Here is a 21,123-nt window from a genome sequence, read left to right as displayed (position 1 = left end):
CCTAAGATTAAATCGGTGCTCTTTATGATCAAGTTGAAGTTCAGGCTCCTATAGAAATTTTCTCTGCCTTAGAGATCACTTCTTCCTCCTTATGCCACAGCACTATTAAAACTCACTTAGCATTTATCACTTTGAACTGCAGTGTTACTTACTTTTTCACAGGTAAGACATCTCCCCAAGTAGACTATAACCGTTAAGTTTTTACTTATTATTGTACCCCTAGTGTCTAACAAATGCTTTGTTGGTTGGTTGATAGGAGTATATAAGATGTAAGATGTACGGATAATGTATTAATGAGCTTTTCATAACAAATTACTCCAAAACTTAGTGATTTAAAATAACAAACATTTAATCTAGTTCATGATTCTGTGGGTTGGTTGGGTGGTTCTTCTGGGCTGGGCTAGTTTGGTTGAGGCTAGATGTCTGGGACAGCCACACTCCTACGTCTGGGGCCTCAAGTGGAATGCTGGACCAAGGATGTGGCTGGAGCCTCTTTCCATGTGGTGCTTCTCATCCTCAATGAGAAGGGGCCAGGCTTGTTCACATGGTGGTAAAGAGATCCCACCAGCAAGAGCCTCTGCTGTGTCAATTTTGCAATTGTCCCATTCGCCAAATAAGTTCATTTAGCCAGGCCTGGATTCAATAGATAGAGAAATAGACTCAGAGAAACAGACTCTGCTGCTAGTGGGAAGAGGGATAGAATCACACTGCAGAGAATGCATGCAGGGGGCAAGAACAAATGGGAGGCTATTATTGCAACAATGATAATAACAATAAAATAACAATAAATAAACAATGACAATGACAATAAAAACAATCAGATGATAATAAGAACCCAGCTTACAAAGTGCTTAGAAATTCATTTTGGGGCACCTGGGTGGCTCAGTGAGTTAAGCGTCCAACTTCGGCTCAGGTCATGATCTTACAGTTTGTGATTCGAGCCCCACATCAGGCTCTGTGCTAACAGCTCAGAGCCTGGAGCCTGTTTTGGATTCTGTGTCTCCCTCTCTCTCTGCCTCTCCCCCGCTCGTGCTCTGTCTCTCTTTCTCCCTCTCAAAAATAAATAAACACTGAAACAATTTTTCTTTAAAGAAATTCATCTCAATTAAAGAAGCATGCTTACGTTCAATCTTGGTCTCTGCATATGGGTAAAACTGGACTTCTGGAATGCCAAACTCCTTCCCCCAGGGGCCTTTCCTATGCTGCTTTCTCTGCCCGGAATGCTCCTCTTCACCTCCTTGTCAGGCTAATTACTACATTTCCTTCAAGTCCTTTCCTGAAGTCACTTCCTTATGGGGAGCCTCCCCTGACTCTTCAGACCAGTCCAGGTCTCCTGTTCTGCACCCTCAGAGCACCGTGGGCGCTGCTTTTACGGGGCTCCCCACCATCGTCATCAATTACTGTGTTGGGTACTTACTTAATGTCATCTGTCCCTCTCAAAAGAAAGAGCTCTTGGGCAGAGACCGGATCTATCTTGTTGAATCCCCAACATCTAGCACCATGGCTAGCATATAGCAGGTGCTCAGAATCAGGAGAGTAAATGACTGAATATACAAACAAATGGCCTACAGTTTGCTCAGTGTAGAAGAGACCTGTTCAGAGCACCCTGAACTCTGTCAGGGTGGAAGTCATGGGAAACTGCAGTCGGTTGGGGAGATGAGAATGGGTTGCACAAAGTCATCCAAGAACAACTCAGGGCCAAATAAAGATTTAAATGCCAGCTGCTAGACTGTAATTGCTGTGGGAGCTGAGGAAGAAGATATCAGGACAGGATGGGTGGTTATAGAAGGCTTCGCATGGGAACTAGGCCCAGGGAAGGAACAGGATTTGGATGTGATGAAATTAGGGAAGGAGGCTAATAAGTCAAGGTCATGAGTTTGAGCCTCTGTGGCTCCAGTTATACTGGTATCTTCATAAGCTATTACAAGGAGAATGAGTGAGGGTGGTTGGGCAGAGCCAATCCCACTGTCACTGAAACGTCCCTAGAAGATTATGTTTCAAAGGACATTGCAGAGTTGAGAGTTGTCCACACACATAAAAAACAGCCCATTCAGAACTCAGACCCCTCTGAGCCAGTAAAAGGGAACAACAGTAAACATCTGCTTCTGCTCTTCTGGAAACACTGTGGTCTAGATGCTCTCTCGTTTTTTCTTCCTCTCTTTCATGTTTAACTATTTATTATGACAACTTCTGAACATAAACAAAGAAGAAGGGTACAAGAAACCCCATCCCCAACTTCAAAATGCATCCATACTTTGCCATATTTCTTTCATCTCTCTCCCTCTCCAACCCTTTTTCTTCCCCTGAAGCATTTTAAAGCAAATCCCAGATACAGTGTCATAACACTCCTAAATAATTCAGTATGCATCTCTAAAAGAAATAAGGGCGTTTTTTTTACATAACCACAATACCTTTCACATGCACAGCAAAATAAGGCATAATTCCTCAGTATCATTTAATACCCAGTCCATATTTAATGTTTCTTGATCATCTAAGACATATCTTTTTACCGTTAGTTTATTTGAATCGGGATCTAAACAAAGTCCACACATTAATTTGGTCAACATGCCTCTTAAATCTCTTTTAATCTAGACTACTGTTAAATTAATTAAACAAGAAGGCCATTAGACTGATGTGGCTCTAATTCCCTGGCAGCCTACGAAAGCAAGCCCAAATCTAAGCCTGTAAATGCCTCAAGGTTATGAAATCAAAATGCTAAGGACAACCATTTACAGTCAACTAGGCTTTAAGCTACAGTCAATCAAATAATTTTCTCTCTCTGTTTTTGTACTTTCTGTACATAAATCTTTCCTCTGACTCCTGTTGGTGGAGCACTCCTAACCACTTCTGGTTTGGTGCTACATAATCTGACTTGATCTTTGCTTAGATAAACTCCTCAAAATTTTCATATGCCTCAGTTTATCTTGTAACACTATGGATGTTCTCTTTGAATGGGCATCTCTTTGCTGACAACCCACCTTAGCCTCGCCGCCTTTCTCTCTCTCCTGGATGGGTAGGGAGCTGAAAGATTAAGATTCCCATATGAGGAGAGGGTGGGAGGGATGGAGTGAGTATCAGCATCCTTAATCTTATGAAAAAAAAAATTATAATTGGCTTTGGAGGGAGCTGATTAAAATAAGAGACTCTTAAAAAACTGGAGCTGGCCTGCATGCTCTCTTAACATTTATGAATGAGAGGAATTTATGGAGATGTAAGAGTCTGATTCCTGTGCTCGCTTCGGCAGCACATATACTAAGAGTCTGATTCCTAAGGGCAAGAAAGGGAGGGTAAGTGAAAGGAAATCTGGTTGAATCTGAGGAACAACATAGAAACACAGGCAGGACCAGCTACATCATTTGCAGGGCTCTGTGCAAAGTAGAGGTCCCAGTCCCCTTATTCAAAAGTATTAGGAATGCGGGGGCGGGGGCTGGGTGGTTCAGTCAGTTAAGCATCCAACTCTTGGTTTCATGTCAGGTCATAATCTCATAGTTTGTGAGTTCAAACCCTGCATTGGGCCCTGCACTGATAGTGGGGAGCCTGCTGGGATTCATTCTCTCTGCCTCTCCTGCGTATTCCCTCTCTTGGGGAAAAAAAAAAAAAAAAGTATTAGGAATTCCAAGATGGCAGCAGAGGAGCAGAAGAACATTAAACCAAGCACGGGTCCTTCTGAGCACAGGGACCTGTGTGAGTACATAGCCACATGCCCCCATGAAGCTGACCCTGACATAGTCCAGGCCCAGGGAGGGGTTCTACAAGGCAATGCTTTACCAAGCTGTGTCTCATTTGCATTTCAGAGACATGCAAAGGCAATGGGAAACATTTCCACATTTGATAGCCACTGCCAGCATCTCAGACTTAGCAGGATGCTTACGGGTGGTGAATGGCTTCTGGAAGGTCACAGAGATCAGCACTACATAGCTCTCAAATCGTGGATAGTGATGGGTCGGGATCCTTAGATGCTGGTCTACGTGAGCACAGGCTCTAGAGTCAGAGTGCCTGGCTACATATCCAGACTCTATCATTTATTGGTCACTGTGAAACCTTGGTCAAGTTGCTTGACCTCTCTGTGCTTTAGTTTCCTCCTCATCTATAAAATGGGGCTAATAAAAGTACCTACCTCATAGAGTTGAGAATTAAGTTAGTTGATATTTGCTGGACTGTGGCAAGCGTTATATGTGTTTGTTAAAATAAATCCAGGGGCTAGAGTTGGAAGGGTCCAGACAGAGCTCTGGTAGCCGTGCTACCTGCAGGACAAAGACGGACTGTGATCTTCTTAAAGAAGAAAGCTGTGCCTGGCATCCTCATTGTTCTTCCCAACAATTTACATAATGGTCATCCACTCAGTAAGTATTTATTCGGCACCTACTATGTGCCAGGCACTTACTGAACAGAGAGCGAGCCACACGTGGTCCTTGTCCTTCTGGTGCTAGTCGTCTAGAATAGGGAGGGCTCCACATGCAAAGTCAAGTCCTTCCTGGGTCTGGCACCAGGCCTGGCTCTAGATCCTCCACCTGTAGCCCACCACCAAGGCAGTTCAGAAGCTAGTGAGCAAGATTTGACTTCAGTATCCTGATTCCTTATTATTAATCTGCTATGTGATATTCTGTTTTTACTAAGTCCCTGCCTGACAATTCAGCATTCCTTTTGTAAGATCCAATAGTCTATTCCCTGCCCCAGGACCTAGATTCCCAGCTTGAGGTCCCCTACCTGTTAAGCCCCAAGATGCTGTTAGCCTCCTGGCTGTTTGCCGAGGAGAAGCTCCCAGGTTCTTAGACTAGGTTGAGCCCACCTTTGGTTAAGCATAATTATGTCACATTGGCCTTCCCAGGCTGGCCTGGACCTACTGTGTGTCCACCTATCCAGTAAATAGTCTTACACCTTGCCCTTTTGTTCTCAACTCCTGGCTACTCCTTGAATCTGAACAGGTGTATGGCTTTGGATTCCCATATCACCAGTGTTCAATTCCAGGATATGAAGAATATGGGCAAGACAGGCTGTCAGAGGGAGCCTTTACCAATGTCAGTCTGACACTGACACCAGAGTCCTTTCCATCAACTAACAAATATTTGGCTACCAAGGACTTTGAGGGGCAGTTTGTGTTGGGATGGCTATGGAGGGTAAGACAGGGTCATGGAGGTAGAGGGAGAATGGTGATAGAGACACCAGCTGCTTTCCTGTTGGCCTGTTCCAACCCTGAGGTCACTTTGATGCTGTTCCAGCCAGCAGCCCAGGAACCCTGTCTAGCACACCACTGTCCTAGCTAAAGGCCTCCAGGCAACTGGGCTCTTCAGGTAGTCGGTGATACAAAGAAGTGGCAGGTTTAGAAGCTAAGTGAGAGTTTTTCTACATATCCTTCTCCTTCCCCAGATCTGCATTTCAGAACTTATGAAATGGTGAGGCTAAAAAAAAAAAAAAAAAAAAAAAAGTTTCCCCAAGGTCACTTTGAAAGAGGCAATGTATATAAATTTCGCCCTTAGGGCCACAGAGCTACTGGTCCTGTTGATGAAGCGTTATTGGAACAGCAGAGAACCAGACACTGAAGGGATTACCTCCAGAAAATCAGAGAGGACTTCAACGTATAAACCTGAATGCTTTGGCCCTGGGAAGGGAAGCCCAGCCTGGGAAGAAGCCAAGCAGAACAGACGATGGAGAAGGTGGCCACGGCGCAGGGCCAGGACTTTTTATCCTATTAGCCCATGGCTTCCCAGCAACTTCTGAACAGAAGCATTCATCTTACAGAAATGCTGGGCTTCTTAAAAGGGGATAAATGAAGTCAGTCTTTTGGCTACATTTTCTCTATAAACTAAGACCTTGTAACAATTGATGTTTTAAAACAATTTTAAGCTTTAACACAATTGATGTTGATGATGTCTTAAAGGACCGGTTGACAAATTAATTCAACAATACTTCCTAAACAAAACCAAAGGCTGGTTGGGAAAGGGAGGGAGTAAGAAGTGTGACTTCCTGAAACCATATTATAGTGTAGAAGGATAAATATTTTCAATCCTAGAAAATACAAATATATATATATACTTAGGAAGAAAGAAGTAACAATTTACAGACAATATAGGATATAAAGTTCTGAGGTGGCAGGAATGTTTCTCCTCAGGTATCTGGGAAGACTTGGGAAAGGCAGAATTTGAGCCTGGCCTTGCTGGTTGGGGAGGATCTAGATTTCTTCCACGTGATAAAGCACCTACTGGGTGTCAGGCACTGTGCTAAGAATTGGAACACAATGATGAGCACTGTGTGGGCTCTGTCCTCAAGGAAAGACTTACTGTCTATGTGGGCAGCAGGTGTGGGAACAGAGGATGAAGCAGAGCCCTGGAAAAGGTGTGATATTGGAAGGTGGCTACGGAAGTAAGCTGGGGGCATGGAGTGTGTGTGTGTGTGTGTGTGTGTGTGTGTGTGTGGCATCTGATGTATGGAGAGAGAGAAAGAGAGATAGAGAAAGGTAGTTCTGGATGGGCTCCATTGAGGTTGTAACATTTGAGTTGAGTCTTGAAGCTTCTGTGTACTCTATGGACTCAGAGGAATGGCGTTCTAGACAGGGGGAACAGTGAATGAGAAGGCATGGACAGAGGCCACTTAGTAAAGACAGGGTGAGAATTTTGAGAAGTCTGCGTAACTGGAACAAAGGTTGTGTGTGGGCTGTGATAGCAGTTGAGTCTGGGAAAAGGAGGCAGGAGAAAGATCCTGAAGGCCTTGAGTGCCAAATAGTATGTGATTTTATCATGTGGGGGATCTGGGGCCAGCCATATTTTTAAGTAGGAGAGGGGTGGGTTCATGTTTACCTTTAGAAATATCATGGAGAGAATGGAGTCTTGGAGCTCAGAGAAGCAGGAGGAAGGGGACCAGTTCTGGGGGTTAGTGGGTTGGGCGGGAGGCACTGAGGCGTATAAGCAAGGAAATGGCAGCATCTCATGGGATGCTCACAGCTGGGTGGTGTGCAAGATGGGTTTAAGGCAAGAGAACTATCTGGGTTGAGGAAGACTGTTAGGGGAAATGCCCCATGAAAGTCATTTATTTAAAAAAATTTTTTAAGTTTATTTATTTATCCTGAGAGATACAGAGATAGCATGAGTGGGGAAGGGGCAGAGAGAGAGGGAGAGACAGAGAATCCTAAGCAGGCTCCACACTGCCAACACAGAGCCCGTCATGGGGCTCCAACTGACGAAATCGTGAGATCATGTCCTGAACTGAAACCAAGAGTCAGACGCATAACCAACTGAGCTACCCAGGCACCCCGAAAGCCATTTATTTTAACAAATACTTTTCCATTGTTCCATTTCTTCCCAGAGGAGCACCTTTCATTTTGGAATTTTTAAAATAGCTGTCATTTCTGTAGCTTTCCGAGGTTTGGGTAATGATTTCCTTTTTCTCTCAGTTGAAATGGATTCTGCTTCACAGGAATCATCAGAGTTGACTTCAACTTTTTGTCTTCTGGGGGCTGCTTCAGAGTCCCTTGTTCAGGACTGAGGGAAAGTCTGTGATTGTCACAATGCTGTGAAGTTTCTAGAAATATGTACTGAAATCAGCTGGCACAATTGTGTTTATTTAAAAAAAATAAATTTCCCAGGGGCAGTCCCCAAATTCTGTATAAGGCGACCTTTTGCCTCGCTGTATAAATGGTTAGAACTGTAGAAATACTTAGAACTAGACAGATGTTTTCTGAGGTAGATCTGTCCTCACAGGAAAAGCTGGGCTGTAAGAAAAGGGCACTGAAGGAAGTGACTTTTGTTCTAATGCCAAATCCCTGGGAGACTGGTGTTTGCAAAGTTTACATCCTTTTGACTTTTTACATGATTTCTCTAACTCTTACATTTCAGACACCAAGAGCAAAATAGAACTTGACCCTGGCTTACTACATGGTGAGTCTGCCAGGCTGGCCATGCAATGGGCTAGTTAGTCAGGAGACTGGAGCAGAGAGCAAGTAAGGTCGAGGTCATGGTTGAAACTCCTACAGAAGCCTATTGGCTGGGTACATCCTGGCTTCCACTCTCTGGCTCCGGTCCTAAGGGGGTAGGTAGTAAGGGGTAACAATGACTCAACAGAGCCCAGTCTCACTCTCTTAAATTGCCTTGCATGTCCTCAATGGTGGGTCAGTAATAGGAACTTCAGACATAAGGAGACCTTGATTAAGAAACCATTGGGAAGAAACGACCATTTTCTGTCTCAGCTCTGATTTTTTTTCAGCCTTCTGTAGTGATATGGGGTGGTGTTAATTGTTGCACCTTTTCTACTAAACAGAAAATACTTTGCTGCTCCAGACAGAAATACCTGCCTAACGTCTTTAATTTGCCCCCAAACAGTTGAGGGTGCATGGGGTTGGGCCATGCTTCCATTCCCCATTTTCTCTTTCTCTGCCCTTTGCTCCACCAATGGCCTCTCCTTCCCTGGGAGCCCCCCTGAAGACCCTTCTCTCTATCAAAGCAGGAAAGGCTCTTACAATGGTTGTTTGTACTCACAGGTTGACAGATTGCCCTTCACGGCAATGATTTCTGTAACCATGACTTCAACTAGACATTGCATTTCAGTATTTCCTGGAAGGCCGTGGATAGAGAGTGGTGGTTAAAAGTGGGTAGTCTGAAACCAGATCACAGCCAGGCTGGGATCTGGCGCTGACACTTACCAGCTATGTGACGTTAGATAAGTACTTCACCTTGCCAAGCCTCGGTTCCACTCTCTGTAAAGAAAAATCCAGAATGCAGTGTTGCTGTAAGGACTCAAGGAGAAAACCTGCTTTAGCTCGGAATTCCCTGGCACGTGATAAATATTAGCTATGATTATTTATTGGCTAATTGACACACAAATGGCTTTATTCTACTGAAGTCCTTAGTATAACAGTGAGCAAGTAGTGAGAATCTTCTCAGTTTTTTTACAATGAGAAGCTTCGAACGTGTAGAAAAGTTGAAAGAATAGTGCAATTGACGCGCAAACCCTACTCCTTAATTCTACAATTATTTATTCCACAATTGTTTACATTTTGCTGTCCATATATATTTTTCTTAACCATTTCATAGTAAGGGGTACACAGGACCTCTAAAGACTTCAACACATATCTCTTGAAAAAATAAGGATATTAATGAATAAGGGTATTCACAATCATCTTTATCACACTTAGGAAAATTAATGATAATCACCTTAATCACCTCATTCCAGTCCATGTGCCATTTTCCAAAATGTTATATATCCTCTAGTAGATTTTTTTTCAAACAAGATCCAATCAAAATTCTTTTGAGTTTGGTCGAAATGTCTCTTTGTTCTCTTTTGATCTAGAGCAATAGGTGTGTGGAAACTTAAAAACCCACATCGTTACTGAAATCAGCTACATGAAAGGGTTGGCTGCCAGATAGGAACGTCCACAGCTTCCACCGAACCCCCCTGGCCCTGGCACTTTGCATACTGACACAGGCTCTGTGATATGACCACATTGGTGGTTTGTCGAACAATAACTTGAGGTTAGGGACTGCACTGTACCCGACACAACAGATGGTCAATAAAAGTGGATGGAGGGAAAAGAGGCAGAGAGGGAAGCAGGGAAAAAGAGGGTAGGAAGAAGGCTGGCCCAGGGAGGCATCTGCATCCATGCCTGGTAGGTCCCGGGGGAGGACAATCTGATCTCCCGGAAGCACCCATTCTCCTTTGATTTGGGGAGGACAATCCTCTGCTGTGGCATGTGCCTTCCTCCCTCTTGTGCTCCTTTTCCACATCTCCCACCTTCCTCACCTGAACACTAGGTGGGCTCATGTCAGACTTCCTGCTAACTCTAGTTTAATCTCTCCCTCTATTTCCAGGGACTAGATTAGCACTCGACAGTGTTTAAAAAGTAATCTATTTATCTTTTATCTTAATGTATCTTCTCCTACATCCACACTCACTTTTTCCAATACTCCCCTCCCACATGATTTCCACCTTCAGTAATGAAATTCCTGACCACAAAGTGAATCATGGGGAATACACACTCTTTGTTCAGAGAGATTTCATGGTGTTAATAAGGAGGCATGCTCTGATGAAACAAGAGGACCCAGATGGATTAGTTCCCAAAGCCAAGAGGAGTTGTCCTCCAAACAGAACCAACAAAGTTTAGCTTAGGCTTCACGGTCAAACTATTATTTCTAGTTGGTGGAGAGAGAACAGTGACCGAAATGACTGGAATAAACCAAAGTTTGTAGAGCAAGCTTTCTCCAGACCTCATATCTAATCCATCTCTAAAATTCCAAGGTAGACACAAGCAGAGAAGATATAGATAATGAATTCAAGAAACTCAAGATTATCTGCATGGCGTACTGACTAATCTTCATTCCAGGCTGATCTCGTTGATATGCTTCTCTGTCACCTCTCTTTGCTGAGCAGTTGGCTTCTATTCAAAGTACACAAGGCCATTTAATTATTAATCTGAGCAAAACAGTATTAGGAAAGTTAATCTGTTGAGTGTGTCTGTATGTGTACACTTGCGGATACTTTCTTGATTATCTGACGTTTTTGTTTTGCTGTTTACCTCTCTGGGCCCCTTCTTCTCTCCATTTGTGGAGATATCAATAAGGTTGTTATGACCAACAAGGAACTCCTAAGAATTTGTTGGTCCTTCTTCCCCTCTCCTTGGATGTGTGTGGAAATGTTTGTCAGCTGTGGGGGATTCATGTACACAAGAAGTGACTGACCTTGACCTTTGAATGGACTCTGTGTCTGTGACCAGGAAAAAGTGCAGTGTTTGTGTTTGATGATGGTTTTATGCCCTGATGTCAGTAGAGAGTACTTTATAGGGCTTGCTGATGGCCAAGGGCTCTGGGAAACATAATGATTATTTAGCCAACTATTTTAATGAGTCTCTATAAACTCACTCTATTTTTATGTTAATAACAGGGAGGGAAACATTGGAAGATTAAATATGGAGGAGGATGGGTTTTAGCTTCATTGCTCAGGGCTATTGGGAATTCTATAGATTTAAGTCCATCCTATTCTCATTATTTTTCTTCCCATACCTCTCATCCTGTCTTATTCTTCCTTCCTTTCTTCCTTTCTTCATCTTTCTTGCTTCCTATCTTTCCCTTCCTTCCTTCTTCTTTCTTTCTACAACATTTATTGCATTCTTACTATGTATTAAACACAGTGCTAAATACTGGGGATACAGAGATGAATTACACATGGCCCTAGCCCTCCTGGAACTTGGTTTACTGGGGGAGGCAGACAGAGACACAAGTCATTCCAGTGTAATGGGTAATAATAGGGGTACATTTAGTGGAGGGGCCCTTGGCTTGGGAAGGAAGGCAGGAAACATCCTGAAAGAGATAATTAGGTGATTGACTAGGAGAGGAGCAGGGCCCAAGGCCAAGCCATTCATATGCTTTAAGAGCATTGGACAAAGGAATTGAGATGAAAGAATTTGGGGATGTGGATCTTTCATGGATGGATGACAACTGATTTTGATGTCGTGGGGTATGGTTAGGGTAGGGTAGAAATGATACCTTCTTCTACTCTGGTAATGTACAGGTGACCCATCCATGAAGTACTGGGTATGTTCCAAGGGGCCTGCTCAGATGGCTGACCCCAGGGAATCCTGGAAGAAATGAAAGCTAACTTGAAGGAGAGATGACCCTTGAAGGCCAGTGCATGATATGTGCTCAGGGGTGAAGTGTCATATAAGGGGAAGCAGGCAGGTAGGGGCCAAGAGGTATGGATGAAGATCAGTGCTCACCAGGGTGGAACAGTGGGAGTCAGAGAGGTGGAGGAGATCTCCTGGCCTCCTGACAAACAAGTCCTACCTTGTGCTACAAATTTTACCAGGAGCTCAGGATTCAGGAGGAGTTCTTCCAGCCAGTAGTCAGATAAGTGGCCACATTTGTTCTTAGGGTCTCCAAGGGCAGAGCCCTATCTGGGCTGTTCCATGAGATACAGGAAGCAGAAGACTTTTATAAACTCAAGAAGGTAATAAGGCATCTATTGAGGAAACTTAATTCCTGTTTCTTGGTAGAAAGAGTATATATGGGCCAGAAAGACTTAAATATCATGTCCAATAATAGCAACTGCAGTGATAGTAATAGCCATCATATATTTCATGTCTACTCTGTAGCAGGGCACTTCATACATTATTTATTTTAACCATCACATGACTTAAAATGATATGTGATGATAGAAGTTCTTACAATTGCCTCCATTTTATAGATGGGGAAATCAGAGATTGGAGAGGTCATAGGTAGCAAGCCTTAAAGTCTCATTTGAACCCATATCATTCTAACTCTAGAGCCCCTGATCCAAACTGCTTTCCTTACTGTGAATAAATAGTGCAGCTCATCTTTGACCTGAAATGGTGGAGTGCAGACACCCTAGGGACTGATGAACTACATTTCTACTGCACTACTAGTTGTTATGAAGATGCATAACTTTTAATTTTTTATTTCTCTAGTATAGTCTTAGTACACTTAAAAAATATTAGTATTAGCCAAGAACGTGTCATTTCAGGGGGAAAAAAAAAATTGAAAACAGCTTCTCTGAAGTCTATTACATTGGTAGTTGTTATGGACTGAACATCTGTGTCCTCCACCAAATTCATACTTTGAAGTCCTTATCCCCAATGTGATGGTATTTGGAGATGGGGCCTTAGGGAGGTCACTAGGTTTAGATGTTGCCACGATGGTAGGGTCCCATGATGGGATTAATGCCTTTATAAGAAGAAGAAAGAGACACCAAAGCTCTTTCTTGATGTACACACGCTGATGAGTGGCCACGTAAGGACATAATGAAAAAGTGGCTATCTATAAGACAGGAAGAATGACGTCACCAAGAACTGAATGTGCCAGCATCTTGATCTTGGACTTCCCAGCCTCTAGAACTGTGAGAAGATAGATGTCTGTTGTGTAAGCCTCCCAGGCTATAGTATTTTGTTATAGCAGCCCAAATGGACCAAATCAATAGTTGATATCAGCATCTGGGTGGACATGTTCCTCCGCATGTGTGTGTCCGTGCAGTAAATCCTCTTTGAGGGTTGCTTACCTTATCTCGAGACCCCTCACTCCCCACCTGAGATTTGGGTGTTCTTTTTCTTATTTATATTTATGAATAATTTATGCATAATGACTTCTACAAATCCTTCTAGGGAAAATCTATGAGTTGCCTTTGGATTCTTCAACAGATGCAATGTTGGGTGCTACCACCATCGGTAGCCCCCAGATGAATGAACAGGGAGGTATGTAGGTGGTTCTGGCCCAGGGAGGAAAGCTAGGGTCTATACAAACCACTGGACTACCTGCCTCACTCCTTGCTCTGGGTGTCTCTGATGGGCCTGAGGGAGACATACCTCAAGAGTATGGCAGCTGCAGTCCCTTTGAACACAAACCAGACTCTCAAGCTATGTGGTCTCCCAGGAATTTGCTGCAGGGAGTCTGGTGTGTGTTGGGAGGGACTTCAGCTATAGTACCCTTGAGGTTGTGGAGAAACATATCCTGTAAAAACAGACGAGTGGAGAGCTGTGACTTGGGAGGGGGAACATCACGCCTCCAACTTCCTTAGCAACCAGGTCCCCGTCTGCAGAGGGGCCTCGCCGCTTCTCAACTGGAGTTGGCCCATGAAATCCTCAAGTGGAAGGAATCTGCAAAGGTCATTTAGTTGAGGGCTCCTCGGTCTGTGAGGTACATGTGTTTCACCTGGGAATTTTGTGGGGGTGGAAGGATTCTTACTGAGTAGGTCAAGGATGGGGCCAGAGAGTCAGCATCTTTAACAAGCTCCCCAGTAAGGCTGATACTGCTTCTGGGAATCACACTTTGAATGACAAGGATTTACTCTATCCCTCTGTGTCAAGGTAGGCTGAATTTCAGTGACCATCTCGGTCAAATAAGAATCCATTCTGCTGCAGCGAAGGAAATTCTCTTGTCTAGCAGCTCTCTTACCTTGTAGAAGTTCTTACTCAGCAAGGCCAAATCACTTTATGCAAGTCAGTTGAGGCCATTTTGTCAGATTCTGCTCTCCGTAGAGATACAGATTCAAAGTAAGTAGCCCTCTCTCATATCACAATCCTCGGTTATTTAAAGACTACTAAGTCAGATCTATTTTTAAGAGCACCGCTTCTCCCTCTGTCCTTACACCTACATTATCCACTTTGGTCAGGAGGAGTGAAACTATTGGGGCATGTTTGGCAGAGGAACCGGCATTTGGAAGCGTCATGGGGGGCTGCTCATCCAGTCAGAGGGTCCTCACGCAGCCAGATACTATCCACGCTCCGTTCTTTTTAATAAAGGGGATGGCAGAATTTACGCAAATTAAAATCTGACGAGAAGATGAAAATCCCTAACTTTTAGCCTCACCACTTATCAGGACATGGTCACAGTGTTGTTCGCAGGTAACAAGTGACCTAGTCTAGGAAAAGACATTTTCTCTTTTCTCCCTGGCTTTTTATTTCTCCCACTGGCAGACTTGGAAGCAAGGATTCAGTCATTTGCCACAGCCACGCAAAGGACCCCGAATAACCCACAATGTGAAGGAGAGATAGTAGATTGCATTTTCAGTATCCAGTAATTTGCAAAGTCTCTTCTGCCCCTGTTTTAATTCCCCTGAACTCTGTTTCCTGTCTGCCATCAGCTGTTTGCACCTTTGTGTGACTAAATCAATGTGTGTCCTCTTTCAGGGGTACTTGTATCTTTTTTTTAATGTTTATTTATTTATTTTAAAAGAGAGAGAGAGAGAATGTGAACAGGGGAGAGACAGAGAGAGAGAGAGAGAGGGAGAGAGAGAATCTCAAGCAGGCTCCTCTCTGTCAGCGCAGAGCCCGACGCGGGGCTCAGTCTCACAAACTGTGAAATCTGAGCCGAGATCAAGAGTCAGATGCTTAACCGACTGAGCCACCCAGGCAAGGGGCGCTTGTATATTTAAACTCTTCTCTCTGAGTAAGGAATGAGAAAATGTATCCTTTGTCACAGAGGCTAATGATCTCCTGGTGACAGGTTATGTTATGTACCCCCTCGAATGGCCTCGTGGGATTCCTGCAGCCATTGCCTACGGGTTCATGCTGATATCCTAGAGGAGGGACAGACTCTTCCAGTAGAATGTGAGGCTTCCAGCAGAGCCCGTGCAATTTGCAGGTTTCCAGAGAGCAAAAGTATCCAGAAGTCTACCGTCACCCCAACCCCACCCTCTGCAGAACATCCTTCGTCATTTTAAGAAGGTAAAACGAGACAGCCAGAGCGGGGGACGAGATGGCAACTTCTGGTTTATTCTGACAGCCAGTGTGTAGGGAGCTTTGTGTGGGGAATATGACTCACTAGCCTCGGTCATGACTCTGAGCCCAGGATTCACAAGTGTTCCAAAGTTAGCGACCAACCTTGTACGCCCACAGAGTAGTAAGACGCTTCCCATTGAAAACACTCAACCAATGGGGAAATACATGGAGAAAGAGAAGGTTAAAGGAGCTGTGGATTATTATAGTTTTTTCAGTTAGCCTGGAAAATCTTTCTAGAGAAGATAGTCTTCTGTGCTTCACCATTTACTACCCTATTCATCCACCCATTCAAAAAGTTTTTACTGGAAGATTCCCAATGCCTAGCACTGTTCTGGGTGTGAGGGAGGCAGCAATAATAAAGGAGTCCTTTCTCTCATGGAAATCACAATACAGTGGGGAAACCGTGGGAGAATGGTTTCATCTCTTATAGTTTCCTCATCTACAAAATGGGGATAATACTGTACTGCTTCATTGGATAAGGTGTGTAAAACAGTCATCAGGGTGCCTGACCTCAGCAGACATTTACCTAATGTTAGCTGCCGGCTTCTGTTGAGGAACAACTGACGTGTGATTAAGATCATCGGTGTCCTGGGGGCGCCTGGGTGGCTCAGTCGGTTAAGCGTCGGACTTCGGCTCGGGTCATGGTCTCGTGGTTTGTGGGTTTGAGCCCCATGTCAGGCTCGGAGCCTGGAGCCTGCTTCGGATTCTGTGTCTCCCTCTCTCTCAGCCCCTCCCCCACTCATGCTCTGTCTCTCTCAAAAATAAATAAACATAAAAAAAATTTTTTTTTTAAATCACCACTGTCCTGATGTGCCCATTGGTGCCATAGTCCAGTCTCCCCACTGGGAGCCCAGGGCCTCAGCAAAGCTGTAGCTGGGAACTTAGCCCCACTGTGGATGGTACCAGAGGTGCTGAGCTCAATAGAAGCCTCCACCGCGTTAGAAAAACCTCCTCACTCTCTAAAAGGAGCTGGCTGGGTAATCAGTTACCGCTTGGTGCAGATAATGGTGGTGACGATGATGAGAATCCGCAAAGTATAGGGGAGCCTGGGTGGCTCATTTGGTAAACGTCCAAGTCTTGGTTTCTGCTTGGGTCATGATCTCATGGTTTGTGGGTTCATGCGCCACGTTGAGCTCCATGCTGGCAGTGCAGAGCCTGCTTGGGATTCTCTGCCCCTCCCCTGCTCATACTCTCTCTCTCTCTCTCTCTCTCTCTCTCTCTCAAAATAACTAAATAAACTTTAAAAAAATTGTTTAAAAAGTATCTGTAAAATGGGGTGCCTGGGTGGCTCAATCGGTGAAGCGTCTGACTTCAGCTCAGATCATGATCTCACAGTTTGTGAGTTCGAGCCCCGTGTTGGGCTCTGTGCTGACAGCCCGGAGCCTGGAGCCTGCCTCAGATCCTGTGTCTCCCCCCTCTCTGCCCCTCCCCTGCTCATGCTCTGTGTCTCTCTGTCTCTCAATAATAAATAAACATTAAAAAAAAGTATCTGTAAAGTGTAACTCAATTTTATAGTCAGTCATTTTATGGATTCAATGTTCTAGTCACCATTCGTTTCCTCTTCAGTGCAGGGAACCACCCAATCTGACAGTTGCACAATGAAAAGAAGGTCTGAGAATGCCAAGGTGTGTCACTGGTTGTGGTCCCGCAGCCAGAAAGGGCAAAGGTGGATTGCCAAACCAGGGCTACCTAACTTCAGCTGAGAAACCCTGCTGCCTTCAGGCCTGCAATTTCTCTAGACCTCAGTTCTTCTCCTGGGTCTCTTCCTTGGTGAGGTCTCTGGATGCCTGCAGGCACTGATAGTTTCTGGTTTGAGTGCTTGCCTAAAACCGCTTACAAGTATCTGTTAACACAGTCTCATGGTATTATCATTACTCATTTGTGAATTTCTTTGTTTAATTTTATTTATTTTGTTTAACTGTACCCTTCTTTTTTTAAATGTGTTTATTTTTGAGACAGAGAGGGAGAGAGGGAGAGGGAGAGAGAGAGAGAGAGCATGAGCAGGGGAGGGGCAGAGAGAGAGGGAGACACAGAATCCGAAGCAGGCTCCAGGCTCCCAGTTGTCAGCACAGAGCCCGACGCGGGGCTCGAACTCACGGAGTGTGAGATCATGACCCGAGCCGCTCAACAGACTGAGCCACCCATCAGCCTCCTTTGTATGATTCCAGGCAAGAGCCTGAAATACTTCTGCTACCAGCCAGTTTCTCAGTCTCATTAACAAGGGGCAAATCTTCCTCAGGGAGAAACAGTTTAAACACACAATGAGAAGCAGTAGTTTGCTCTAAGCAGCCTTGACAAGGTGCTTTAGATCATTGCTAAGTTTCTCTCCAGTTCTGGAGTTCTAGAATCTCAACTTTCTTGAGCCAGAGATAGTTTGAAGGGGGGGGGGGGGGGGCGAACAAACTCAGCAGGGAGAGGAAAAAAGAAAAAAAAAATTAGATGGCTTAGAAAGTGAGTATAGAGTGCGAGAAAAGCTTTGAGATTTTTCCGTTTGGAGATTTGGCTGCATTTAGAGCCGGTTTTCGGCTCTGCTGGGTTCACCTTTCTAAAAGGCATGCCGCCGTGGAACTTTAATCAGCTCACCCATCTAGCTAGCTGGTATGGCTTGAAACCAGCAAAGAACCAGGTAGTCAGGTCTGGCTCCTTGCTGTGCCTGCTGCTATTTCCAGCAGACCTGATCTGCACATCCCTAATTCTTTGTGGTCTTCGATGGCCTCCTTTCCCAAGGCCACTAAGCATTCTCCTGTCCTTTTACGTGGTCTTCTCTGTGTCGAGGTGTCACAGAGCCAGACGAGCTGGTGTGAAATCCACCACAGGTTATTTATGTGACCCGAACATGTTTCACCTCTCTGGGCTTCGATTTTCCCCTCCATGAAATGGGCCCATATTAACCTATTAGCCATTACAGAGTTCCCATGAGAATGAAATGTGTGCATGCATACGTGATCATACTTAAACATTAATCGAAAAGCTTTTGTGTAGGGATTAGGTACAAGTCCGGGTGTGCCGCCGAGTAGCTGTGGGAACTCAAGCAAGTTACTTGACATCTCTGTGCCTCAGTTTCCTCATCCGTAAAATGGAGATAATAATAATACCATCTACTCCAATGCCTTGGGGTAGTGATTAAGTGAGCTGAGAAGTAGAAGATGCTTGGAATAGTCATTGGCAGGTGGCAATTATGTGTGTCAGCTGTTACTATTATTATTAACACGACACAACACACCCAGCATAATGCCCGGGAAGCCCTGATACCTTTGGTACTGAACTTGCTGTCTGTCCTCTGGAGTGCCTCCCTTTCTAGTTGTCCTGCTCAGCTGAGCCTCTCTCCAGCTGATAGGAAACTGGGGCTCCAGGGGCTGTTCAGCAATCAGACGTTGAAGGCCCACGTTTGGTGGTCCAGGTAGGTGAGCACATGGGTCCAGAGGAGACCAAAGCCCTGAGAAGGACCAGCAACCTTCACTGCCTTCATTCCATTCTTTGTCCAGGGCTCTAGCCTCAGGGACACCCCCAAGAGGGAAACTAGAGTGTGTGACCTGGGGGCCCTCCCAGGAAGCACGCAGGTTTGCTGCTTCCCTGAAGAGAGGAGTCCCCAAAACAGATTGTAACCCTATAGGGTTATATACATATATATTTAGTTTATATAGTATATATAGTACATATAGTATATATGGTTTATAGTATATATAGTTTATATAGTATATATAGTATATAGTATTATATTTAGCCAATGAATAAACTGGACCCAGTATATAGTATATACTATAGTATATACTATAGTATATAGTATATAGTATACAGTATACTTTATAGTATATACAGTTTATAGTATATATAGTATATAGTATATATAGTTTATATAGTATAGTATATAGTATATATAGTTTATATATATAGTATATATATAAAGTATATATACTATATATATATAAAGTTCATTTATTTTCAGAGAGAGAGAGAGAAAATTAGTGGGGAAGGGGAAGAGAGAGAGGGAGAGAGAGAATCCCAAGCAGGTGCTGCGATAACAGTGTGGAGCCCGATGCAGGGCTTGAACCCAGAAACCATGAGATCATGACCCGAGCCGAAACCAAGTGTTGGATGCTTAACTGACTGAGGCACCCAGGTACCCCTGTAGCCCTGTATTTTGTCAGCTCTGGCACATGTCAAGGAGGCTCTGGGTTCACTTTGGCAGGGATGTTTTTCTAAGTCTGCAACCTGAAGTAGGCTACGACTTCCAGTCTCAAGAATTCGGCTCTGCATGGAGCGCTAGGCTTCCTCTTGCCAGCGGGGCTGCTGGTGCCCTGCCATCCAAGGAGACTGGCTTGGGGGAGGCTGCCGTGGGGGAGGGGAAGCCGGGCTGCCAGCCCAGCTGACCACTATGCTGGTCCAAGCTGGCTGTGCTGGGGCTGCATGGAAAATACTCTCTCACCAAATGGCAGAATCAATCATGTATTGGGCGCTTACTCTGCACAAGGCACTGTGGAGGGCACAGTGGAAACTAAGGCGTAACCCAAGCCCTGAAGGAAGTAAGGAATCTGGTGGAAAGAACAGAAGTACTTCAAGAGCAAACCAGGGGCGCCTGGGTGGCTCAGTCAGTTAAGCGTCCGACTTTGGCTCAGGTCATAATCTCACGGTCCATGAGTTTGAGCGCCACGTCGGGCTCTGTGCTGACAGCTCAGAGCCTGGAGCCTGCTTTGAATTCTGTGTCTCCCTCTCTCTCTGTCCCTCCCCTGCTCGTGCTCTGTCTCCCTCTCTCTCTCAAAAAATAAACATTAAAAAAAATTGTTTTGAGAGTAAACTAATAAAAGCAGGATATTTGAAGTCATCAGCATGTCCTTGAAGATAAGAGTGACCTGTAAGAGTCCTAAAATTCCCGAGATTCTAGGTAGAGCAGACAGTACCGGCAGAGGCAGGATACAAATACATCTCCTGTGTACTCGGCACTCTTCTGAAGCCTTTTACGTATATTAATTCATTTCGTTTTCACAGCAACCTTTTGTAGTAGGCCTTATTGTCCTTATTTTCCACACGGGTAAACTCAGGAACAGGGAGGCTAAGGGACTAGCCTGAGATTACACAGGTAAGAAGTACAGAGCCAGGATCCAAACCCAGGCTCTCGGGCTCCAGACACCACGGCCTCACCCTCCTTGTTAAGCTACCTGGAGCCAGGGAGGGTGAACCCCAGGAATCACATAACCCGCTGGTTATTTCAGTGCATGAGGTTTTCCCCACAGATTCATCCCCGTGCCTGCCCTTCTCTCCCCCCACGGAGGTAGCTCATAGGTCTCGCATTCGATGCCCTGAGGGAGAATCTGCTCGCTTTGTTCAGCACCACCCAGGAAAGGAATCCCTCTCAGGGCACAGGACTCCTGCCAGGCCCCTCATAGGCTTTTGGCCAGCCTCCAGATGGCTGCCTTTGCGGAGGAGAGAATGCCAGTCCAGTCAGTTGTGACCAGGGTGGCAGGAGGTCATGTGGTACAGAGAAATCAAATGGTTCCCTGCAGCGCAAAAGAGCTTGACTAACACAGGAACCCGCAGGGAAGGGTGTGGAGGCTCTGCATCCTTTATCATGTTGAATTGTACTGTCTGCTAACACAGAAGTCTTAAAAAATACACACACAGACACACACACACACAGAAAGTACGTATGTATATATATGCACAAAGTATAGGGGATTGGTTGAATAAATTAAGGTACGCCCAAACAACAGATTACTGTACAGCTATTAAAATCACTGCTATATAAGTATATTTATTAACATGGAAAGATGTTTTCAGTATGTCAAGGTCAACTTGAAAAGGAAAATGGATCCTCTGATCCCATTTTCACTTTAAAAAATGTGTATTTGTGTGCAGAAAAAAAATTTCATTTATACACACAAAATATCGACGCTATCTTTGATAGGAAGGATTAC

The 21,123-nt window shown here is 44.6% G+C and overlaps 2 long non-coding RNA genes across 2 annotated transcripts in view; one reads left to right on the top strand and one right to left on the bottom strand.

Moving 5' to 3' along the window:
* The window catches only part of LOC131495346 (uncharacterized), a 59,919-nt gene that overhangs the window by 33,055 nt on the left and 5,741 nt on the right, over positions 1-21,123 (top strand). The gene's annotated exons all lie outside the window — the stretch shown is intronic.
* Positions 324-13,977, bottom strand: LOC131495347 (uncharacterized). The gene is made up of 3 exons (XR_009253908.1): positions 13,887-13,977; positions 8,633-8,686; positions 324-633 (listed from the first exon to the last, which is right to left on the bottom strand). It is a non-coding gene; the product is annotated as an uncharacterized LOC131495347 (long non-coding RNA).

The sequence above is a fragment of the Neofelis nebulosa genome, chromosome 15, assembly GCF_028018385.1.
Source record: "Neofelis nebulosa isolate mNeoNeb1 chromosome 15, mNeoNeb1.pri, whole genome shotgun sequence".
Lineage (NCBI taxonomy): Eukaryota > Metazoa > Chordata > Mammalia > Carnivora > Felidae > Neofelis > Neofelis nebulosa.
This window is presented reverse-complemented; position numbering and strand designations above follow the sequence as displayed.